This window comes from Colobus angolensis, unplaced genomic scaffold (genome assembly GCF_000951035.1).
Source record: "Colobus angolensis palliatus isolate OR3802 unplaced genomic scaffold, Cang.pa_1.0 Scaffold283, whole genome shotgun sequence".
Lineage (NCBI taxonomy): Eukaryota > Metazoa > Chordata > Mammalia > Primates > Cercopithecidae > Colobus > Colobus angolensis.
Window position 1 is genome coordinate 457,558 of NW_012116077.1, and position 26,038 is coordinate 483,595.

The window sequence follows — 26,038 nt, forward strand, 5'->3', positions numbered from 1 at the left end:
GATACTCAGGAGGTTGAGGCAGGAAGATCACTGAACTCAGGAGTTTGAGGCTCCAGTGAGCTATGATCATACCACTGTACTCCAGCCTGGGCAACATAGTGAGATCCCATCTCTACAAAAAAAAAAAAAAAAGAAGAAGAAGAAGAAAAGGAAGAAAGAAAAGACTGAGATAGGCTGCCTGGCAGCATCAGTCCATCACCTTTCCCTAGCACCCCTGAGGCCTGCATGGTTCCCTGTAGCCATCTCTCTTTCCTTAGTTCTGTCTTAGGCAAGTAGCGCAGAGTGGGTATCCTTTGGGTCCTGTATTCTCTGACCTCCCTACAATTTCAGAATGAGTTTTGTTTCAGAAGTGTTTTTATATTTTCAGTTTCATGATGCCTTCCTCAAAGAGGAACCCAGATGATGTGAGGAAGTGAGACCATCTTTCCCAGGAAGTAAATTCACAGTGAGCAGGAAAACCCTCAGTCACCAGCTTGATGTTTGTCTCTAGAAATAGTCTTCTATCAGCCTGTAGCTTAGGGTGGAGGTGGGAGCTGAGACGTGGGCAGGAGCCAGCCCTGATGCTGATGGTGTTCCATGATTTGGGTATGCCTCTCTTTCAGTTCGTTCTGTGTTCTGCTTTCCTTGGACCTGAGTGCTAACCACAGAAGTTTCCAGAAGAAAACTGAGGGCAGCAGAGCATAGGTGTTGCCAATTTCATAAACTACTACTTCAGTTCACATTCTCGAAACACCTCCTGGACACAAGTAATAAAAAACTACAGGGCCAATGGCAAATAAGGAGAGGGAATTGAGAGGAAAGATGAATATAGAGGGAAAGGTGTTTCAGATGAGACTGGAAACAAGGGGAGTGGAAGTGGGGGTGAGGTACCCCAACCTTCACTGCAGAGAAGGAAAAGGCTCTCATGCAGGAAGCTGCTTTGAAATACAAAAGCCCTGGGGCAGCCTGCAGACTCTAACTCTGGTCAGTCTCAGCTCCTTTAGGGCCAGCTCTTGGCCTTGTCCCCTTTGGAGTTGAACCCTCTAGATCCATGCTGGAGTGCACAGGTAGAATGCGCAGGACACGTCCCCAAAGGGTAGACAGACCATGGAATGACACATTTGAAGGGATTTGATTATGTTAAAAATCAAGAAACTAAAGCTACCAAGGATATTTTTTCCTTTTTTAAAAAAAGACCCAAAACTTCAGGCAACAGACTGTACTAGGAGCTCCTTTGTGAGATCTACCTACCAGCTTATGGGTGGGTTGCTACCTCCAATAAAATTTCCATTTGAACTCCTATTGGGGATGGCAAGTATTAATACTATGTTAGTGCTTGGGAGTACAATTATGAACCAGACACGGTCCCTGCCCTCAAGGAATTTGCAGTCTAATAGGGAAGAGAGATAAAGCAGACAGCTAATTATAACATGGAATGATGAGGTCTGGAAGTTGTTGGGGGAGGACAGAGGATGAGCATTTAAATCACTCTGAAGTGTCAGGGAAGGCTTCCTGAAAGACATGATGCATAAACTGAAGAATGAGTAGGAGTCAGCCAAGTTAAAGGGAAGGGAGAAAGGATATTCCAGACAGATGAGCTTTGCAGGAGTAAGGTATGCTAAGAAAGATTAAAGCAAAAATTTACAAAATTCACAAACATCAAAAATGAAATGTTGATCAATACAAGCAAAAGCCAGCTCTTTGGAAAGATCATGAAAATAGGCAAAGATTAGCAAGTTTGCTAAAGTAAAACAAACAAAACAAAACAAAAAACAAATAAAAAAACAACCACCACTCAAGAGTAAAAAGAGGCAGAGAAACGGAGAGGGAGAAAGATAGGGAGAGGGAGAAGAAGAAGAAAAGGAGAGAGAGAGGACAGAACTGCATTTAGAATATATTAAAAATCAGATATGAAGGGTGGGACTAAACAAAAAATAAAAATAAAAAAGAATATACTGAAAAATATAAGAGAATATTATTCTTAGTAATTGTGTAAGTCCTGGTATGGGTATAAAATTATGAATAATTGGCATTTTGTATTAATATTTATACCAATAAATTTGGAATGTAGATGAAATAGACAATTTTCTGGGAGACTTTACCAGAATTGGCTTGAGAGCAAGATGAAAATCTGGCTATATCAACAAAACTAGAGAAGAAATGGAAATAGAATCAAAGATGTGTACACCTCAGCCCCCTTAACACACACAAGTAGGCTTTAAAGGTAAAGTGTACAACAGCTTTAAGGAACAGATAATCCCTTTACCAAACAAACAATTTCAGAGCATTAAAAAAGATGAGAAGCTTCCAACTTATTTTCCAAAGATCATAACACCAATACCAAATTGTATGAGGACAGAAAACTAACTCTATATAAAATCCCTAAATAAATTATTACCAAATCAAATCTCGCACTTTGGAAAAAGAAGACTATACCATTACCAAATAGGGTTTATCCCAGAAATTCAAGGCTGGTTCACCATTAGAAAATATACCAATGTAATTCATTACATTTACATAATAAAGGAAAAGATAATATGATCATTTCAATAGATGCAGCAAAGATGTTTGATATAACTGAGTTGAGTACTCATTTGCTCTTAGAAAGCTCTAAGAAAATTAGAAATATAAGGAAACTTTAACTTGATAAAAAGTACTTTCCAGAAAGGTACAGAAAACTTCATACTTAAAGAGGCAGCAAGTATAGCAGAGTAGTTAAGAACACAGTCTCCAAAGCTAAGCAGTGGAGCTTTGAACACTTGTTGGTTGTGTGACCTTGGGCAAGTTACTTAGCTTTTCTATGCCTCACTTTTCTTATCTGTAAAAGAGGAATAACAATAACAACAAAAATAGTATCTATTTCATAACATTGTAGAAGGATTAAATAGCCTAATATTTGTAAAGTGTTCATAATAATGTTTCACACATAGAAGAATACACAAGTGTTTGTTAACAAATTTTGAAATATTAGATGTTTTCACCCTTAAAGTCAAGAACAAGACAGGAATGTTTATCTCTACTTCTACTCTGCTATTCAACATTTTACTAGAGCTCCAAGCCAATGCCATAGAATAAAAAATAGAATTAATAGCATCAGAAAGGAAGAAACAAAATCGTCAATATTTGCAGATAATATAATCATCTAACAAAAAATGAGGTCTATGTCTGTCAGAAAGGAAGTAAAAGAAGGAAATTCTACTCTCTAGGGTATTCCAGTATCAACTTTTTTTCTAGACATTTCTATAAATTGAACATTGAGTCCATCATCTTCCCTCCATGTCTACTGCTCTTCTTGACTCCCATTTTGCTGTCAACAGCACCACCACTTCCTTTTTTAAAATTTAATTTAATTTTAAGTTCTGGGATACAAGCGCAGGATGTGCAGGTTTGTTACATAGGTAAACGTGTGCCATGGTGGTTTGCTGCACCTATTAATCTATCACCTAGGTATTAAGCCCTGCATGCATTAGCTATTTATCCTGATGCTCTTCTCCCCCTGCCCCCCAGACAGGCCCCAGTGTACGTTGTTCGCCTACCTGTGTCCATGTGTTTTCATTGTTCAGCTCCAACTTAGAAGCAAAAACAATGGCACCACCACTTTTGAAGTCACCTAGACTAAAAACTTTGGAAGACTCTTGGACTCTTCCTTCTTGTTCATCTCCCATATCCAATTACCTACTCTATCTGGTTAGTTTTTCCTACAAAATATTTTTCAAATGTTTTCTATTCTCACTCTCATATCTCTAGTCCAGGTGCATATCAACTCATGCCTGAAATAATGGATATCCTCCAGTCCCTCTCCAAGTCACCAAGTGCTCCATAGGCCAATCCTATTCGAAGACTACTATTGTCAAGTCACTCTCTTGCTTAAAATTCTCTGGTGGCTTCTCCCTTCCTATCATATCCAGTCTAAACTCCTCCACTTGGTAGCCTTTTACCATCTTGCTGCACCCAATCTGCACAGTTTATTTTCTCCTACTCACTTTATATGTATGTACCCTCTGATTTAGCAAGACCAGTATTCTCAATATCCTCATCCACCTCCTTTCCTTTTTAATTCAGTACCTTTGTTTAATTCAGTGCCTTGTATTGTCCTGTCTCTCCCCCTGAGTGTCTCCAGATCTTCCCCATTTTTAATGGTTAGCTTAAATAGCACCAAATTTTACTTACTCAAGTGAGATAATGGATACCATACTGTGCTCATTTAATCTTCTCAGCAACTTTTAAAGTACGTATTCATTTTCACCCTATTTTATGGATCACATATAGTGATTTGCTCAAGGTTCGCATTGCTGATAATGGTGGATCTGGAATTCAAAGCCATGTTTACTGCCCAACCTTAGAGGTCATACTCCTAACCACCCCCCTGTTCTGACTTTCTGGGATGCCTCCCCTGGGTGTCTCAACCCTCTCTGACCTTCTCTTCCTTTTGTTTGGCTGCTACGCATTGTTGTGTAGTAATGTACAAGTTTAGCTCCCAGCAAAACTGTAAGCTTTTGGAGGTCAGGATCCATTGACCCTGATCTCCTACTTCTCTGTCTCTTCCTCCCTACAAGAGCTGGACCCACGATGCCTAGTTGGTTAACTGGTAAGGTTGATCAAATATAGCTAAATATATAGGAATTTGGCCTTGGTATCCAGTCTTCAAGAAATCTTTTGAGTAGCTTGAGGATAATGCAAGCCCTTCCCATTCAAGCCTGGGTTTTTAGGCCCAGAAAGAGAAAGGAGGAGTAGAATTATTTCATTTCCCAAGAAATTATTAAATTTCCCCTAGTCCCCTTCCCCGATAATCAGGCTTCTCTCTGCATAGCTTAGGTCAATGTTGCATGACAAATCTTCCCTTTACATAATGGTTGGATCAGGCCAGATTTTGTTAGCATGTGCAAATAGAGCCAAACCTGTCAACTTACAATTGTGCAAAATCTGACTCCTGGGAATCTTCCAGAAGTGAGCCGGGGAAAACTAATATCTGTCCTACCTACCTCACAGGGTCATGGTGAGAATCAAATGAGATAATGGATATGAGCACACTTTGAAAAGTAGCAATGAAAAGCAGCTTGCTTCTTGAGCCTGGAGTGGAGCAGTAGGAGCTCTTTGGTGATTTCAAGGCCAGGTGAAGGGTGGAGGCTCTTCTGAAATTCTTGGACTCATCATTTCCCAGTGGTTGTAAGACTTGCTTTCCGGCAATTCTTGGGAAATTTTACTTTATTGTGAGACTTCTTCAACTACGTGGGAATTTGTCCTTGACTTCCCTTTTCCTTTTTCTAATTACTCTTACTCAACCAGTCCACAGTACTTTGAAAGATTCTACAAGATAAGCTAACTTTCCCTCCTTTTGGTGCGTTGAAGAGACAGTATTTTGCTGGTGGCTTACATTTAGATTTCGAATCTCTCTCCAATGTCAGGAGCAAGTGATACAGGGAAAGCACACTCTGAGATTGATGACTTCCATGATGGTCTATAAATGACAATTAGCCATTGAATGTTATTGGATAAATAAGGAGTGCCTCTCTGCTTCCCCTGGAGAGACCAAATTCCCTCAGAATCCAAGTGTTAGAAGACACAAGAGAACCCAGAAGTCTAGAATGGAAGGCTAGAGGTGAGAGAGAAGATATTTTTGTAAGAAAGAAAGTTTTGGTTCAAAAGATTCCAATTCTGAAAGTGAAGGACGTTGGGGAAAGCCAGGGGAGAGTGAGCTCAGCTTGGACAGAGAAGAGGAAAGAGTGCCGACTGTGCAGGGACCTTGGCCAAAGGGCCCTGGATCAAGACTAGACCGGGCTTGCAGAGGTAGCCAGAGGTATTCTGACCAGGGAATTGAGCAAGATTTATTGCCTAAGTTGGCCTCAACTGGACAGAGTTTGGCTTTGGGTCTGTTTTGTGTGTTGGGCATGCATACATACCTCCTTACAGTTGAAGCCTTCAGATAGTGAGCCATGTCCTCAGCAAAATGGGGCCAAAGGGAGGTTGCTGCTGGTGTAGGAAGTGGGGACAGAACCTGAGAAGCAAAGCTAGGGAAGGTTCCCCTAAGCCTCCAAAGGTAGCCATGTAGGCAGGAAATAGCAGCCCTCTTGTCCCCCACAGCTCCTGGGCCACTGGCTGTCCTATCTACATTTGAACAATATGCACCCAGCAGACTGGGCAGCTGGCCAAGAAGCTCATTATTGTGCCCCATCCCGTGGTCTCCTGGGCAACCAGGTTCCATGCATCTTATTCCACTGCTCTGCTCTACTTTTGCTTCCATCATACTGACTCTCATGAGCTGCCGTGTTGAACTGAGGGAATGTTGTGGGCTTCTATGTGTGTGCATGCATGTATCCGTGTGTGTGTGTGTGTGCGTGTGTGTGTGTGTTTGTGTGTGTGTATTGGAGGGGTCCCGAGTGGCCCCCCGCCTCAGCCTCTCTGACTCCAGGCTTCGGAGGGTGCCTGTGCCTATGAACTTTGCTTGGCTAGCCTGCTGCATGGAGAGAGATGAGAGTAAACCCCTGCTGGTTCCATCCCACACTCCCCGTTATGATAGGCAGTGAAGCAAATCACTTGGGCAATTGCCTGACCTTAATGGGATAGAAAGGGCTCCTCTCTTGCTTGAAAGGAACATCCAAGCATGTGCTTAGTGTTTAGTTTTCCTGGAAAAATAATTTTTCTGGCATGCTAAAGAGGGTGAATTTGCCTTCAGAAAGGATTGTGTCATATCCATAACCTTTGCAGCCTCTCTATCATTTTCATGGATGAAAACTGCATTCAGGGGAAGACGAACCAAACATCTGCTAGGATAAGGTTTTAGTTTTCACTGCAAGAAAACTGTGTTGTGTAAAGAAAAATAGAGATACACTCTTGGGCCGTTCTTTGGGGGTAACTTAGCAACCCATCAAAATCAAGAGATTTTTGAAGGATACTGCAAAGTAGAATCGGGTCTGACTGTTCAGTGTTATGATTTTAAGGGCACTGAGTACAGACAGCACCCCACCCCTCACCCCCAGCACCCTGCCTGGAATTCCAGCTTTTAGAAATTCATTCCTTTGTATTTGAAAGACCTTATGTGTCTTCTGGAGTCATGTGTTGAAAAGCAAAATATGCCTGGGAGGAATATCACCTAAAACCATATCAGCTGATAACAGCTATCTCTTCAGTGAAGATGGAGAGCCTGGGATGGGACAGAAGGATCTCTGGGAATAGCAGGAATAGGATACCTGAGTGACACGAGGGGACAAGGGAACGAAAGGGAAAATGGAAGGTTAGCAAGACATGGCTAACTTAAGACACCATAAATGGAAGGAACCTCATAGACCATCTATACCAATGCTTTTCAAAAAAAAAAAAAAAAACACACATTTAAAAAACATGGAGGCTGGGTGCTCATGCCTGTAATCTCAGCACTTGGGGAGGCCAACGCGGGTGGATCACTTGAGGTCAGGAGTTCAAGACCAGCCTGGCCAACACGGCGAAACCCCGTCTCTACTAAAAATACAAAAGTCAGCCCAGCATGGTGGCAGATGTCTGTAGTCCCAGCTACTTGGGAGGCTGAGGCATGAGAATCTCTTGAACCAAGGAGGCAGAGGTTGCAGTGAGCCAAGATTGTGCCATGGCACTCCAGCCTGGGTGACAGAAAAAAAAGATTAAAAAATAAAAAACATTGGAACCCTCTGCTCAAACACAGAACCCCATTATGTATGAAATGAATACAAGCAGGGCTGCTCTGGTTAAAGTGGGGGCAAGAGCCTCTGGACCCAGTTTACTCAGACTCTCTACTGCTTAAACTAAGAGAAAAGTGAGGCAGCACCACACTCATCCAGATAGTGAGAATCGATGGTTCAACATGAATTTTGTGGGCCAGTTTGTTAAATATAGCCATTGTTAAAAGTGAAATGATCTAAACTTACACTTAGGTTATACTAAAGACAAAGCTGGCCGGGCGTAGTGGCTCACACCTGTAATCCCAGCACTTTGGAAGGCCAAGGCAGGTGGATCACGAGGTCAGGAGTTTGAGACCAGCCTGGCCAACATAGTGAAGCCCCATCTCTACTAAAAATAAAAAACATTAGCCGGGTGTGGTGGCCGGCGCCTGTAATCCCAGCTACTCGGGAGACGGAGGCAGGAGAATCACTTGAACCTGGGAAGCAGAGGTTGCAGTGAGCCGAGATAGCGCCACTGCACTCCAGTCCAGGAGACAGTGGGAGACTATGTCTCAAAATAAAAAAAAAAAAAAAAACACAGACAAAGCTAATGAATACTCAAAATTCATCACTTCCTAATTATTTTACTACACTTATGTTACCGATGCTTTTGAGGTTATTTACATCTATTGTATCTGTGCGGCGGAAATACTCTGTGATGCCATGCTGTTGCACATGTATTCCCGACTCCTTGTTCGGTGATGTCATGTCAGGAGCTTGAAATTGGCCATGGTAGGAGCATTTACACCATGGAAATCAGCAAACACTATAAACCAGCATTCCCCTCCCTGCTCAACTGAGGGAGGCAATTGTTGGACATCTGCCAGCATGCCACTGACTATACTATACTGTAAGTCCTCACTTCTTTGGAAGCTGTACTTCCAGCAACCTCAACCATGTGGAATGCAGCTTAGCACTAAGGAGGAAGAGGAAATACATCCAACTGGCCAACCATTATCACAAAACACATCTACTTTATACTCTGTGGGAGAGAAAAGCCACTGTAAGGCCCTAGCCTAGGCAAACATGTGTTAAATAACATGGCAGATAAGAAGTGCTGGCCCTCAGAAAATGATACTCCAAATGATGGTGCTTTGGCATGCTGAGTACTTTGAACTAAAGGAGACTGGAAGTTCTCAGTTGCCACCTCAGAAGCAAAGTATCTCTCTGACCTTCTCCTACCCTCCTGTCTCCCGCCCCGGGTGAATCATAGAAACTGGAACCTCTCTCCCCCAAGGCAACCCATACAATCTAGAAAGGTCACTTCTCCCTTGCAGACCCTCATGCCAGAGAGTTCCTGCCCTATACCCTGGAGGAAGGAATGCTACACAGAAAAGCCAAGAAGAATCTAAACAGACAAGACTTACTGGGTACCCTCTGCCTTCAGTCTATTACCATTAGATCGTACCCTTTGTCCAATCACATTTCTATACATTCTTTTTTTTTTTTTTTGAAAAAAAGTCTTTCTCTTTTGCCCAGGCTGGAGGGCAGTTGGGGGATCTCAGCTCACTGCAACATCTGCTTCCCAGGTTCAAAGTATTCTCCTGCCTCAGCCTCCCGAGTAGCTGGGACTACAGGCGCCCACCACCTCGCCCGGCTAGTTTTTTGTATTTTTTAGTAGAGACAGGGTTTCACCGTGTTAACCAGGATGGTCTCGATCGCCCGTCTCGGCCTCCCAAAGTGCTGGGATTACAGGCTTGAGCCACCGCGCCCGGCCTCTATACATTCTTTATAGAACCTAAGCATAAAAATACACAACTTTCCCTGGGTCTTTGGGTCGTCATTTCTGAAAGCTCCCATGTCATGTAAAATTTGATTAAATAAGTTTGTTAAATGCTTTTCTCTTGTTAACTGTCTTTTGTTATAGGGTTAGGAAAGAGATCACATCTTTCTGCTCCTAAAGAAACAACACGGTGACAGCAGCACAGAGCGACAGCTGACACTGGGAAGTCTCGGCACCACAATCTGGAGCCTTTTATTATAAGGGCAAACAACGCAACTTATTCCCGAGACCCTCAAAGACCTTACTGCATCACAGCCCAGCACAGTTTAGGAAGTGGAAGTGTTCATTCTCTGACCCCCTCAAAATGGGCCAAATTATAGGCAGAACAAGCTCCATAAGAAGGCTCCAGGTCTGTCATGTCCACAGCACCTAACACAGTGCTTAGTGCATAGGAGGCCCTGAATAAACAAATATCTATTTAAAGAATTAAACCAATTTTCACAAGCAAACTCCTTGCCTCTTTTACCACTCTTTCCAGAAAAAGGACTCAGGACGTTTAGTTTCAGAAAGAAGTGGAGTCTGAATACATTTCAAAAAGCTGTCTATCCCAAACTGTGAGACTTGGGCTTCTTCCTAAGCCAGTACTCAGCAAGGAGAAGGCCATGTTCAGTTTGAACACCAGGATCAAGAAACCCAACGGCAAGAAGCCAGACAAGTTCAAGTTTGGCATCTCCCAGGCTCTTCTGGAGCCAAAGATGAATGTGGACCTCAAGACTCAGCTCAGGGAGCTGAATATCATAGCAGCCAAGGAGACTGAAGTTATGGTGGTAGTCAGAAAGCTATCATAATCTTTGTTCCTGTTTCTCAACTGAAATCTTCCCAGAAAATCCAAGTCTGGCTAGTACGCGAATTGGAGAAAGAGTTCAGTGAGAAGCATGTTGTCTTTATTGCTCAGAGGAAAATTCTGCCTAAGCCAACTTGAAAAAGCCATACAAAAAATAAGCAAAAGCATCACAGGAGCCATACTCTGATAGCTGTGTACCATGCGATCTTGAGGACTTGGTCTTTCCAAGTTAAATTGTGGGCAAGAGAATCCACTTGAAACTGGATGGCAGCTGCCTCACAAAGGTTCATTTGGACAAAGCACAGCAGAACAATGTGGCACACAAGGTTGAAACTTTTTCTGGTGTCTGTAAGAAGCTCATAGGTAATGATGTTAATTTTGAATTCCCAGAGTTTCACTTGTAAACAAAAATGACTGAATAAGGTATATTCACAGTAAAAACAAACAAATAAACAAATAAAAACAACAAAAAACAAAACTGAGTTCCAAAAGGATTGATACCCAAAGGGGCCAAATGTCTACTCTTAGATAAATCTTTGGTATGAGAACTCTAATGCCCTAATGATGTCTGATAAACAGGAAATGGCTTTATCATGATGCGGAGCTGACTGTCAGCGCCATGGGTTCTCCCAGCTGCCCCTACTCCAAACATCTCTGGTGTCTCTCTTCTCTCCCTTCTGTGCCTGTTCCCTTCACTTTCTAGTCTCTCACCCCTCTCACCTTCTGCCCCCTTTCTTCCTCTATCCTCCTCATGCCCTCGGCCTGCCAGTCATCCCCTACTTGGCCCTAAGCACCCACCAGGCCAAGTCCTGCCTGAGACCCTCAGGCTAGAGAGATTGCTTCCCCCATACCCAGACAAAATGTGTTCAGTAGACAAATGCTGTTGTCTCCAGCCTTTACAAAGGAAGCTCACCTAGAGCCAAATACTTTCCTTTTCTCATTTCTTAATTTCTATGGGGGGAGGAGGGTATCATGTGGGTGTGTGTATGAGTATCCCAGACGACTGTGCTGTATCCAAAGTACCTTTTATCCCTGTGTGTCCTTGCAGCCTACTTTGGCCTATCTAAAGTTTATAGTATTGAGCAGAGGAACTTGAGCCTATTTCCTGATTTTAATTAAGCCTTTTTGGGTTACAGTGACCCAGAGGCAACTATCTAGCTAGTTCAGGCAGACTCTGAAAAGAGCTTAGGCTGGAATTGCTGGGTGAACTGAAGGTTTTCCTCAGAAAACACCCACGTTGACAAGTCATGTGGCTCAAATTGGATGGGTAGTTGGTAGGCTGCACTTTCTTTCTCTGGCAGCACGGTCAGTAATCCAACTATTGGTCTTCACGGACATTTTGGGGTCCTTCTAGAGGATCTTGTGGTTTGTGGCCAACCCTAGTGAAGTTTGTTATTTCTGTTCTCTGGTTCTACAGGCAACTGCCCCCAGGTGAGTGGTGCAGCTGGCCCTTGGTCAGGTTGACTCCACAGCAGGGCTATCCCAGGAAACCTCATTTGAAGATAAACCCCTCACCACAGGGGTTGAATCAATAGGGAGAGACAATTCAGAAGTGGGCTTGGGTTAGGAAAAGTAATCTGAAAGAGTCTAGCTGGCCAGCTGACTTCCAGAAGCTCTGCTGGAGCAGAGCAGTGCTGGCCAAGTTACTTAATCTCTCTGTGCCTCAGTTTCCACATCTGTAAAATTGGTTAACAATAACATCTACCTCACAGTGCTGTGGTAAGGATTAAATAAATGATATATCCAATATGCTTACTCTAGCATCTGGCACATAATATGTGCTTTTAAAAGCATGGGGCGGGGGGCAGGGGCGGTTACAGAAAATCAAAATTGTGGATTTCTTAAGAGACATAGGAGACCCGGAATAAACTGTCACGCAAGATCCTTAAGGCCTGATCCCCCAGATGTGAGGCCCACGACTGCTCTCTGCTATTGTGGTCCATCAGTCTGTGTCACTACATAACGGGGCAGGTGGAAGTGTCCCTGGGCTAGCAGGCTCACTGAAAATTCAAAGCACATGCACTCAGCACAGTCATGGTAATAATAGTGGTAAGGAATTGGAAACTGTGGTGATGGCTTCCCGATTCCACAATCATTACAGTGAGGGTGTGCCTGTGGGGCCACATATGAAAAGAGTCCTGGCCCAGGCCCCTCATACACTCTCCCCAGGCCCTCTCCTCAGGCCCAATGGCTCATCTCTCTTATTACTGAAGATTCTACCAGTGGCTCAGGGAAGGCCTGGGCCTTCTTGACACCCTTCCCTCTGCTAACCACCTGCTCACCCTCCAGGCTTACAACAAAAACCAGACACATCACTACCCACCCTTCTCCATTTGGTTTTTAACCTTAAGTGAAAAGCTGCTTGTCTTAAAAAAATTAGAGATCCTGTCTTTACCTCTGAGACACTTTGATTTAGAGAAGACAGGGGACTTCAGTGCTTCACACTGAAATGCAAACATTTCAGGCAGTGTGACAAGCCAATGCAGTTCTCTGCCATTGTGGGTCCCTAAAATGACATCAGGCCTTGCTCTACCTTGTCCCAATGCAGAGGGTGAGTTAGGTGCAGAGCTGGGTTTTCTAGGACACCTGAAGAGACCAATTTGAGGTCAGCGCATGGCTTCATGGGTCTGTGGGCACTCAAGTCCCCTCAGAGCTTTTGCTCTTGTCTCAGGATTGTTCTTAAAACATTGTGACTGGGAGTCCTAGGACTGCTTCTAGTAGGAGTCCAATTCCACAGACCATTAAAAAAGTCATTTCTTAGAAATTCAAGTCCATATCAGGAATGATAAAAGGATGGCTGTCTCCCAAGGTCTGCAAGCTGTGTAGGATTTAGCTGCAAATAAATAAAATAAATAAAGGAATCCAGTCCCTTTTGGTTAATTGTGCCAATACTTTCATTTTTCAGGCAATTTCAGTTCAGTCCAGATCTGGTTTCTGGAGTCACATTTTTCCAATCATCCTTCCCATTTGTAAGGAGGAGTCCAAGTATGTGATTTGAATTTGCCCAGGTGCTGGCAGTTAGGGAGGGTTTTCATATTCAAAGCTGCACATGCTTTGGAAATGTGACCCCAATGATTGCAAAAGGAGGCAATCATCTCTGGAGGGGAGGGGTTGGGGAAAGAAGCTCGTATGGGAGTTAGTGGGCTCTGTCCTTGGACTTCAGCATTTCTCAGGCGTCTTGCCTTCTCTGTCTATTCTCATGCCTTTAACTAGTACCATTAGTGGAGCTTCCATCCCTCAGTGCAGTCCTGTTGCTGGAGCCCCAGTCCTGGTTCTCCAACTGCGTATGGTAGCACTGCCCTAGCTGGAAAGCTTGTTACACAAATACCCAAATGATTCTTACGATCAGGCAAGTTCAGTAAGCCTAGGCAATGTTTTTTCTACCCAGATGTTCCACCATCACCTGAAGCACAATATGATTAAAACCATACTCATCCTAAAAGCAATTCATCCTAAAAACTGTACTGAAAGAATGAGACAGATCTACATGTGGTTATATGGAACAGTCAGGGTATGCCTGTGGGGTTCATATGAGAAGAGTCCTGGCCCAGGCCCCTCATGCACTTGCTGACTTCACCTCTCCCCAAGCCGAATAGCTCATCTCTCTCATTCCTGAAGGTTACACCAGTGGCTCAGGGGCCATGCTGGCAGACCTAGGCCTTCTTGACACCTCCAGGAAGGCTCCTGAAGTGAGAAAAAAAAGCAGGCTGCCGCCATTATAGTGGAATCTCGCTTAGCTGACGTCTGTGGGGCCAACTCTCACAATTAAAGGATGCTCTCCATTTCCTGTGTAAAATGCACTGATTGATACCCACAGTATTCTGGATGCACTTGGTCACCGCTCCCTAGTGGGTCCAAGCACTTCCACTTTTACTGATTTTTAATTAACTAACTACTCTCCCAGTTGAATAGATAAGAGAGTCTATTTGTAGCTAACAAAAAGATGCATAGCATGAACCTGTCTATTTATTAACAGAATTTACAAACACATACATAGGCTTGTACAATGCAGATAAAATTTCAAGAAACGTGACCAGTGGTTGCTCCTGGGAAGGCGTATTGGGTGTCTGGGGTAGAAGGGTTCCCCCCATACCCTTTTTTACTGTTTTTTTTTTTTTTTTCACAATGTTCATGCATTATTTTTCCCAGAATTTTTATTTTGAAAACATTCAAACTTACAAATAGATCAAAGAAGTAGAACAATGAACATACATATCACCGCCAAGATTCCACAATTAACATTTCAACATAGTTGCCATGTAGTTCTGTTTCTATCAATCTATTTACACACACACACACACGCACATATATTTGAAGGTCACAGGCATCATAACACATTCCCACTAAATTCTTCAGAATGACTCTTTAAAGAATAAGAAGATTCTCCCTTCTAACCACAAGATATTATCACAGCTAAGAAAATAAACAATAATCTCCTAATATAATTTAATTTCGAATCCATATTCAAATTGCCCCAATATTCCCCAAATGTCTTTCGTAGCTTTGTAAAATCCAGAATCCAAAACCTAGGTTTGTGTATTGCATCTACTTAGGTCCCTTTAGTGTCATTTAATCTAGAACAGTGCGTGCTCCTAATTTTTGTGTGTGACACTGAATTTTTGAAGAGTTCAGGCTAGTCTTGTAGAATATCTCATATTCTGAATTTGTCTGTTTTCTCATGGTATGTGGGGTTTTTTTTAAAAAATTAAAAGATTTAATAGCAATAGTAATAAAAGAAACCAGGCTCTGTTTTATATAAACAGCAACCTTAAAATGAGTATGCTATCCCAATATGCCTAGTAGCAGCATTGCTCAGTCTTCTGGTTCCCATATCAGATTCTTTAATCATCCTGCTGTCCTTCTTTCTTCATATTCAGCCAGTTCCCAAGTCTGTGAATTTGCCCTTTGACATGCCTAATGGCTTAATGCCTTCTCTAGTCCCACCATGCCCCTACCCTGGATCAGGCCTTCAATACCTCAGCCCTAAAGTATTGCAACTGCCTCCTCATTGACCCCTCTAGTGCCAGAATCTTCCCCTGAACACCTGCTGCACTGTGCATATAGAAAACACACTGCCTTTTCTATGTCACTCCTATCTGGAAAACCGTCGATGGCTATTGCCTATTTCCCATCTTTCTTCAGTCAGAGCCAGCTTTGAACATAGCCTTCAACACCAGACAGAGACAGATCTCTACCTAAATCCTAGCGCTGCCAATTACTTGCTAGGTAGCCTTAGAGAAGTCCCTAGGCTTATCTGGCCTTCCATTTTCTTATCTGTAAATTGGAAATAACAGTTGTCCCTACCTCTCAAGTTTGACCAGCATTTGCCCACAGAGCTCCCACCTTTTCTAGGGGTCACTCCAAGCCTCATCCTTTCTTTAAGTCTCAGCTGAAGCCTTGCCTCCTCCAGGAGGACTTCTTATTCACAGCAGCACCCCCTCTCTGAATGTCCGCAGCACTTGTGGTCTACAGGGAATAATTTAGCAGATACTAGTCTTATTGCCCACTCATATTTACATTTTCATCTTTTTTTTTCTTTTCTTTTTTGAGATGGGGTCTGTCCCCCAGGCTGGAGTGTAGTGGAGTGATGATGGCTCACTGCAGCTTCGATCTCCTGGGCTCAAGTGATCCTCCCATCTCAGCCTCCTGAGTAGCTAGGACCACAGGTGTGCACCACCAAGCCTGACTATTTTATTTTTAGTTTTTGTAGAGACAGTGTCTCCCTACATTGCTCAGGCTGGTCTTGAACTCCTGGGTTCAACAATCCTGCCTTGGCTTCCCAAAGTGTTGAGATTACAGAAATGAACCACCATGCCCAGCCTTTTTTTTTTTTCTTTTTTAACATTTGTGGACATTTTCATCTTATCTGCTCATTTGGATGGCCAGGGCCCTTTGAGAGCAGGAGTAGGTCTACCCATTGTTTCTCCTAGAGCCTCTGAGAAAGCCAGTGCTATGCTGAGCATTCAGCAGCTCAGAGCTGGCACTTGACCATGAGAAGATGCTTTGTTCATCTTTAGAGTCCTCCTTTCAACTCTGATTGTCTCTAACTCCAGTGAGACAGGAAGGACTAAGGGTTGCGACCATCATCCAAATAATCATAGTAATTCCACCTATTTATAGAGCACTGATTATATATCTAGCACCTTGAATATATGGATGCTCCTTGACTTATGATGGGGCTATGTCCTGATAAACCCATCACAAATCAAAAATATCATAAATCAAAAATGCATTCAATACCCTAATAAACCTGTCATAATGTGAAAACATTGTAAGCCAAACAATTGCAAGTTGGGGACTGTCTGTATATTCTACTTGGTGCCAATTTAGCAGATGAAGAAACAAGCTCAGAGAGGATAAGCAACTTGCCCAGGGTCACTCAGCTATTAACTGCTGAAGCTGGAACTTGAACCCAAGTCTGTTTAAATACAGAGCCCATATTTGTTCCCTGCTGCCTCTGTAGTAACAGTGATCAGTATATTGATAGAATGAAGGACAAGTTATTAGAGCTGCTGGTATTAGAATGCAATTTATTCTAGTACTCTTTTTATAAATGAGAATGTCCACCCGGAGAGTAACATTGTGCTACCTACCAGTGGTGGTGTAGCTTCTGTGACTCTGTTTCCTCTCAGAATCAAGGTACAGAGACATGCTTCTCTGTGGTCATGGGAGAGAATGAGACAAAGCAGCTCACAATGGATTTAGGGTCCCTGTCTCTTTCTCAAAGAGTCTGAAACTGATCATCTGGGTTAATGGGAACACACAGTTAAAAGCAACGATAAAGATAAGTAGGAGAGTAAAGGAAGAGAGAATGATGAGATGGCAAGTAAACAGGGGAAAGAATAGGCAGTTAGACTGGGAAATATGTGTTAAGGGGAATCCACATGAATCCCTAAAAAATACCCTGTGCAGTTGGGGAGTGGTGCATGTGTGAGTGTGTGTGTGTGTGTGTGTATGTATGATATTGATTTTAGATCTATGTGTGTGTGTTCAATCTTTAGATTTAAATAAAGAACAGACCAAATTCAGAGTCTAACTGCCTCCTTCTCAGCAGCCACTTCATCACCCCCATGTCACATTTCCCAGCTGGAGGGCAATAATTGCATGGCCAGATCTGGCCCCATCTGGGAAACACCAGGGTCTTCCTGAATCGTCATATACCATGCTGGCTGCCAAGACATAAGGTGACCTAAGCGAAGCTTTCATACAGGCCATGTGCACAGTCATAAAATCTTGAGAGAATGTGGCAACAGAGACAGACTTGACTTACCTGCCAAATTTCCAAAGGGAAGAAGGAACTTGCTGTGTCTGTATTTGCCCCCGGGATTGGAAAAATGTATCTCAGTCACTGGAACTGAAGGGGGGTGGCCTTTACCTTCATAGGAGAGTCACTCTTTATACAAATCCTTCTGATGGCCTGATATATGTGTGTGTCTTTATATAAATAGAGCTAGATACTGACTTTGCCAGATTGCATCAGCTACCTGCTTAACATTTTACTCTGGTGCTTTCGAAACAACACTCGGAAAGTCAGAATAATATGTGGCCTCTGCAACATTTCCCAGTTTGGCATTTTGTTTACAGAGTAAAAGAAACCTACTCACCCCTGAGATCATCAGTGATTGAATGATACCTACTGTCATGTGTTAGAAACCATGTCACCTTGACAGAGCTCATTCACAGGAAGAAGGGTGGGGTAGAGGGTTACAACATGGCGGTGGTAATTCTTAGAGAAATCAAGCAGTGAGCTGGTCACTTGTAGTGCTTGCTGTTGCCAAGGCAGTCTTTCATGTCTTTATTCAGTAAACATATATCAAGTATATCAGGCATAGGGAATACAAAAACAAATAATATATATTCATTCCCGCCAGGAATCCAGCCTTTGTCCTGAGTTCTCTCAAGGAGCCCACTGCCAAATGAGAGGTAAGCCTCTTCAGGAAGAATGTTCAGGGAGAATGAGAACACATGGACACAGGGAGGGGAACAACACACACTGTGGCCTCTCAGGAGGCTGTGGGGGGTGGAGAGCATCAGGAAAAATACCTAATGCATGCTGGGCTTAATACGCAGGTGATGGTTTGATCGATGCAGCAAACCACCATGGCACATGTTTACTTACATAACAAACCTGCACATGTACCCCGAAACTTAAAATTAAAAAAAAAAAGAAAGAATTTTTAGGGATTGCTCGTCAGTATGGTTGCCTGAGCTGTTGCAGGAAGCTCCTCTCCTGCTCCAAACACATTGTTTTTCGAAAAATTTAAATCTGTCGTAGAGAGCAGAAGCAAAAATAAACATATTCTAGTGCCAGAAATGAAGAGGGAGCTCAAAGCCATAGCAGCAACTATACAGCCCACAGAAGAACCAAAGGTGGTCACACATCCTGGGCAAAGGGTTTGAATGGCAGGGTGGGAATGGGAGTGGAATCTGAGCTCCTATGGAAACTTAGCAGTGGGAAGTGCTGGCCCATAAGTGGGGATGGGGGGAAAAACACAGTTCAGAAGTGTACTGGCCACTTTGAGCTGAGAGTAGGCAGTCACATAACCCAAAGTACACAAGACTCCAAGGTAAAACAATTCCTGCCAAATAACAGTAATAACACTAGCCAAGTGCTTAATTATGTGCCAGACACGGTCCTAAGTGCTTGGCTTATATTATTTAGGTTGATGCAAAAGTAATTGCGGTTTTTGTCATTGAAATAAATGGCAAAAACTGCAGTCATTTTCCACCAACCTAATAACTCATTTGTAGAACAGCCCTGTTTTCCAGATACTGAAACTGAAGAACAGAGAGATTAAATAACCTACCTAAGAACACACAGGTACTAAGTGGCAGAGCCAGAATTCAAACCCAGGTGGTATATAGCACATGAATCTGTGTTTATATCTATGACTCAGGATGAATGCATAGCTAGAACTTACTAAGTCTGTGAGGAAATAAACCACCATAAGACTAGTGCAACCAATGGCAGAATTCATACCTTAAGAACCACAGCTAATAGGGAAATCTAAAAGGGATTTTAAAATAAGTATGCTGAAAATGTTCAAAGCTTTTTTTTTTTTTTTTTTTTTTGAGACAGAGTCTTGCTCTGTCACTGAGACTGGAGTACAGTGGCGCGATCTCGGCTCACTGCAACCTTTGCCTCCCGGGTTCAAGCAATTCTCCTGCTTCAGCCTCCTGAGTAGCTGGGATTACAGGTGCCTGCCATCATGCCCGGCTAATTTTTGTATTTTTTAGTAGAGATGGGATTTAATCATGTTGGCCAGGCTGGTCTTGAACTCCTGACCTCAGGTGATCCACCCGCCTCATCCTCTCAAAGTGCTGGGATTACAGGCGTGAGCCATCGTGCCTGGCTGGAAGAGGTTTTAAAAAGGAATAGAAACTAGAAGGCAAGAATAGAATAGTTTGAAAAATACAGGTGAATGCAAAAAAGAACCGAAATACAGGCATTGCAATGGAAAAAAGAACACTCAACAGAGGGATTAAACAACAAACTAAACACAGTTGATGAGAGGATGAGTGAACCAGAAGATAGAGCTGAGGAAATTATCCAGAATGCAGAGCAGAGGAATAAAGAGATGAAAAATAAGAAAGGAGCCGGGGCACGGCGGGTCACGCCTGTAATCCCAGCACTTTGGGAGGCCGAGGTGGATGGATCACGAGGTCAGAAGATCGACACCATGGTGAAACAGCGTCTCTACTAAAAATACAAAAAATTAGCCGGGCATGGTGGCGGGCGCCTGTCGTAGTCCCAGCTACTTGCGAGGCTGAGGCAGGAGAATGGCGTGAACCCGGGAGGCGGAGCTTGCAGTGAGCCGAGATCGCGTCACTACACTCCAGCCTGGGCGAAAGAGTGAGACTCCGTCTCAAAAAAAGAAAAAAAGAAAAAGAAAAATAAGAAAGGAAAGCTAAACTACATGGAGGACAGAATGAGAAGTTCCAGTAAGTGTCCAGTTGGAGTTCCAGAAGGAGGGAAGAGAGAGAACGAGGAAGAGGCAGTATTTGAAAGATAACAGAGGATATTTTCTGGAGTTGTGGGAAACCATGAGTCCTCTAACTTCCTGTCTTAGTATCAGCCTCTGGAGCCTGCAGGTCTGTAGCTAGTCCTCATGGGAGGAGTCAGCCTCTTAGCTCTGCCACTGCTGTGATAATAGCTCAAGAGCACCAAGTTGTTTATATAAACCAATGTTTCTCAATGTTGTTTTTGAAAAATTATCATCCCCTTCATCCCAGGAGCCTTTTTAGACGTCGTTTTTTGTTTTGTTTTTTTTTTTCTAATTTCTCCCCCCATTGAATTTTAATACCAAAGATATGCTGTGTATCTGTGTTTGTATTGTATGTATACCTGTGCTTTGGGCAAGCATCCTATAGGACGTCCCCATCACCTGGAAGGAAGGGTGTTCTACTTCTTTTTGCCTCTTCCTTGGCATGGCTTTCTACTCATTCTTCAGGTGTCAGGTTAAATGCCACATCCTGAGCCTCCCAGAATAGATCAGGCCGCTACGTTATATGCTCTCCTTTAAGGTACTAATGTAAAGTATAAGTAAACAATGATCTGCGTAATTACTTATTCAGCAGGGGCCATGTCTCTCTTGCATTCTGCTGTGTCCCAGGAGCTCAGTACACTGGCGGGCAGTTGATAGATGCTCAAATAGCTGAATAAATGAATGAGCACCACGAGTGGCATTACCTGAGCAGATGAGAGGAAAATCACAGCCCTGGGAGGAACCTTGGAAAGCTATTTTAACTCTTCCCCAGTTTATGGGCAGAAGTATTGTGTAACTACTTCTGAAAGAGCAAAGTATGTGCTTTTCTTAAAACCACACTACAGTAGTTCCTTTTTCCTTTAAATAGTTCTCATTATTTGGAAGCAAAAGGTGGTCAGGAAGCAGTTTAGAATAGAGACAGACCTCTTTTTGAAAATACGTAAAAATAACATCTAAAATCATTTCCTATTTTAGAAGAGCCAGGGAAACTCCCAGCTTCAAAGAAACCCTGTAGTAAATTCTTTTGTTACAAGGAATAATGGACCAAATTGAGTGAAGATTCTCTTTTTACCTACCCCCCAACAAAAAAGACAGGTTGAAATTTGTTATGGTCACAGTGGTGTGCTCATACCAACTCACAAGAGACAAATTAATTTTGAGAGCTGAGTTGTTAAATTCAGCCATTATTAGAAATTAAATTATATAACCTTGCAATTAAATAAATTATATGAAAAACTAAGCTTGGCTGGGCGTGGTAGCTCATGCCTGTAATCCCAACACTTTAGGAGGCTGGGGCGGGAGGATCACTCAAGCCGAGGAGTTCCAGACCAGTCTGGGCAACATAGGGAGACCCTATCTCTACAAAACATAATTTTAAAAAAATTAGCTGGGTGTGGTGCCACACACCTGTGGTCCCAGCTGAGGCAGGAGGATCGTTTGAGCCCAGGAGGTCGAGGCTGCAGTGAGCTATGATCATGCCACTGCCCTCCAGCCTGGGTGACAGAATGAGACCCTGTCTCAAAAAACAAAACCCAAAAAAACCACAAAGCTAATACATATGTGAAACTCATCCCTTTCTAATTATTTTACTACATTTTACTATTATCCATGCTCTTGAGGTTACTTATATCTTTTGTATCAGTATAGTGGAAATACTATATAATGTTCTGCCACTGGGCATCTCTTCCCAACTCCACATTCTGTGACATCAAGTTGTGTAGCCTGAAGTTGGCCATGGTAGGACTATTTATGTCACGGAAACTGGCAAATGCTAAAAGCAGTGCTTAATCTATTGTTGTGTTGATTGTCTTGACCAAGAGTTGAGAACTTTCCCCACAGTCTGTTTTTGTGTAGCCCACAAGCAAAGGATGATTTTTACATTTTTAAAGTGTTGTAAAAAAAAAATGACTATGTGGCCACAAAGCTTAAAATGCTTAGCCAGGCGCAGTGGCTCATGCCTGTAATCCTAGCACTTTGGGAAGCTGAAGCAGGTGGATTGCTTGAGCCCAGTAGTTCGAGACTAGCCTGCTCAACATGATAAAACCTCATCTCTACAAAAAAACATAAAAAGTGTCCAGGCATAGTGATGCACGACTGTAGTCCCAACTACTTGGAGCTGAGGCAGGAGAATTGCTTGAACTTGGGAGGCAGAGTTTGCAATGGGCTGAGATCATGCCACTACACTCCAGCCTTGGTGACTGAGCGAGACCCTGTCTCAAACAAACAAACAAACAAACAAAAAAGCCTAAAATATTTACTATCTGGCTCTTTAACAAAATATGTTTGACCACCCCTGAACTAGCCTTAAGAAAGATGGAAGAAATGTTAATAGTGCAGCTGAAACCTAAAAATTGTGTTATCTCTGTAGCTGTTATATTGTAAACAACACAAAAAATTGAGGAAATATCCTTCCAGTATTTGAAGACGATTATCAAATTTAGTGAAGAAGTCATTTATGTCACTATGTGAATCAGAGAAATTTTGACATGCATTTTGTTGTTTTGCTTTTGTCTTAATCATAAATGTAAACCAATGTATCAACCAATACTTATGTCAGAACCATGCTTGTTTGTTAATTGCTACCTTAGGTTGGATATGGATACAAGAGTTAGGTAAAAATGAACTAAAGCATGAGTATGAATGTTAATTAGCTGTATGAAATTTACAAGAATGAAAATTGTATATGTTATTATTTTTGGATCACGTGCCACACATTTAAAATAAAGGTGTGTGTGTGCACGCGCGCATCCACGCACGCATGCGCAGATTGTTAAGCATTTACCAGAACACACTGGTAAGGAGGGGCATAGGTCTGAGAGGATTCTTTGAGTCTTTGAATAGGTTCATGGTCCCATTTCTTCAGGGGTTCTGAGCAAAGTTCCTAACCTGAAAACAAACACACATCTGAGCCATCTTAAGGCATTTGAGTTATGGCTGCAAGTTCTAACCCTCTTCATTTGATCATGGTGATGGGGGAGGCTGTCTAGTCCTTGAGGCCTTGAGCTGCCTGGGAAAGTCTTCAGGAAAAGATAACATTTCACTTTGGTGACAAATTTGTTGATTTTACAGATAACATCCACATTTTGCCCTCGAGGAGCATTCAACAAGGACATTGGTTTTTATGTTTTTCTCTAAACAGTCATTAGTACAAATTAATAAATCTTTTTGTTGAGGGAACATTGGGCTATATTTCATCTTTGTTCCGCTAACAGAAAAAAAAAAAGAAAAGAAAAGAAATGTGTTTCCTTGGGTTCAGGATATAAAGAACAAGAGACTTTGAAGTTATATGGATCTGGCGTGTGCCTGTAAGTCATACCAAGGACACAGGACACTGGTTATGCGCATGAGCAGAGCACATGTGAATGCGTCCTTGCTTTCTCTGGCAGTGGAATTTAGAAACCTCTAGAACAGAGGTTCTCAAACTTAGGGGTGCCTCAGAATCACCTGGAGGGCCTGTTAAAACACAGATGACTGGGTCTCACTCCCAGAGTTTCTTTCACTAGGTCCCTGGTGGGGGCCCCAATTTGCATTTCTAAACAGTTCCCCAGAGATGCTAATGCTGATGCTGTTGGTCCAGGAGCCACACTTTGAGAACCAGCAGTCTAGGAAGAAAGCCCGAGTTTTTCACATGCCTGGTTTTGATTATATTCTGCCTTGAGATGTTTCCTACAGGGTCACTTTGACAGTTTGTGGTCATCTAAGCAAGCTGAAAGATGCATTTCTCTCATAATTCACACAACTGCCAGGCAAAAAGCTTGGCTGCTCTGACTGCTCTAAGCCTGCACCATTTCAGCTTTGGGGAACATCAGGTACATTCCCATCAGAAAGTCCTTTGGGGCCTAAGTTAGCATTTCATCTCCTGTAAAGGCAGAAGACACAGTGAACCTGGCTTCCTGACCTGGCTGTCCAGAAAGGGAGCCAGCGGCCCAGAAGATGCAGTGCAATGTGATGTGCAGATGAGGACGTTGAAATTTTGGCACTATTAAGCTTCAGGTTTTATCTGAGGGAAAGAGTGAAAGAGGGGTGAGAAGCACTATTTCCAAGAAGGTGGAAATGATGGTGGAGCTTCCTTTCTCCATGAGCCAGAGCAGGACCATAGAGAAGTAGAGCCAAGAGGACTACAGAATGCAATGTAATATCTAAATGGTCTCTACTGGTTATCTTTGGGAGGTGGGGCCATAGGAGATTTTTTTTCTATTTTTCTGCATTTTCTAAATTTAAAAACTTAACCTGTACATATGCTAATTAATAAAAAAAAAAACTCCCCACTTTCCGTTTGTAAAAATGTAGCCATAATGTACAAAGGTAGGTGCATAAAGTATATTAATCTTAATTGCAAACTTTGTGATTTTGGAGTGTGTATGTGTGTGTATGTGCGTGTGTTTGTGTGTGTATGTTTGTGTATGTGTGTTTGTGTGTGTGTGTGTGTGTGATATAACCAGAATCTAGATCAAGATAGAGAACATTTCCAGCTCCTTAGAAGTATGCCCCTGGTCATTATCCCCTAAGGATCACCACTGAGTCCTGGCCTTTACTATCACCCATTAGTTTTGTCTATTCTTGTACTTCAGAGAAATGGAATCATATAACATGTGTTTTTTGTGTGTCTGGTTTCTTTAGCTCAATCTAATGCTGATGAGATTTACTCATTTTATTGCTGATTAGAATTCCATTGTATGGACCCAGCACAATGTATTTATCCATTCTTCTGTTGATGGGCATTGAGGCTATTTCTAGGTTTGGATTATAATGGATACCTCTATTTCATTTAAAAGTTAGGATGTAGCTATGGAAATGATAGATTCCCTAGTAGTAACAGCTCCCTTTGATGGAATGCCTCCTTTGTAGCAGGTATTTTACTTAATTCTAATGTTTTTATCAACCTGTGGGATGATGCCATTATTCCCCTGTCACAGGGGAGAAGACACAAGCTGGGAGACAGGTTGAGTTCTCTGTGAAGCAGATGCTCTGACAGGTGGAAGTGCAAGAGGTTTAGCGGGAAATACCTGTGAAAGAAAAGGGGAGAAAACAAGACCAGGCAAGAGGAGCCCAGAGCATGATGCAGACCTGTCAAAGTCTGTGCTCAACAGGGAGCTCTGGAGCAAATACTGCCTTTTAGAGGAGTCTTCTGGGTGGTGGAAATGGGCCTTGTATCACCTCCTTCATCAGCCATTGGCTAGGGGCCACCTCAAGAACAGCATGACCTTGGCTCAAAAGCTGAGGCAGACCCTGAAGGAGCTAACAGCTGGAGGCTGTCAAGTAATCACACTCCTTCCAGCTGGTCAGCGGGTTCTTTCTTGACAGGGGATCTAAGCAGTGCATCTCTGTGTCTGCCATAGCAAGCGAATGCAGAATCGGGGACTCAAACTCAGGTTGTCTGGTATCAAAGCTTGTCCGCTTTGCACTCTGCCATTCTACCTTCCCTAACTCAGGAAACCCTATAGTCAAGAGGTCAAGAATCTCCTGAAGGCATGAGTCAGGATCGTCAGTTGCTAGGTAGGGCTAAAGCTAGCGGGAGGTCACGTTCCCTTTCTATCCTGGGAAGTCTACTGCAACTGTGAGGTGCTCACTTCCCAGCAAAAGTGGGAAGGACATGTCCAGAGTAAATCCATTGCCACTTGCTGGGAGACTGCCCAAAGTGTGAAGCTGTGTGACTGGCAAAGAAGATGCAAGCAAGAGCATTTTTCCTTCCTTCCTTCCTTCAAGAAAGAAAGAAAGAAAGGAGGGAGGGAGGGAGGGAGGGAGGAAGGAAGGAAGGAAGGAAGGAAGGAAGGAAGGAAGGAAGGAAGGAAGGAAAGAAAGAAAGAAAGAAAGAAAGAAAGAAAGAAAGAAAGAA

At 42.8% G+C, this 26,038-nt stretch overlaps 1 protein-coding gene and 1 pseudogene across 2 annotated transcripts in view; one reads left to right on the forward strand and one right to left on the reverse strand.

Moving 5' to 3' along the window:
• Positions 1-17,652, reverse strand: part of PLAC1 (placenta-specific 1) — a 92,900-nt gene extending 75,248 nt beyond the window's left edge. The window contains exon 1 of one of the 2 annotated variants that reach the window (XM_011948727.1): positions 17,487-17,652. The gene's annotated coding sequence lies outside the window, so the exon portion shown is untranslated. The remainder of the gene's footprint in view (positions 1-17,486) is intronic. The other variant, XM_011948728.1, reaches the window with a different exon arrangement.
• On the forward strand, positions 10,035-10,620 carry LOC105516540 (annotated as a pseudogene).
• Positions 17,653-26,038: the final 8,386 nt, after the last annotated feature.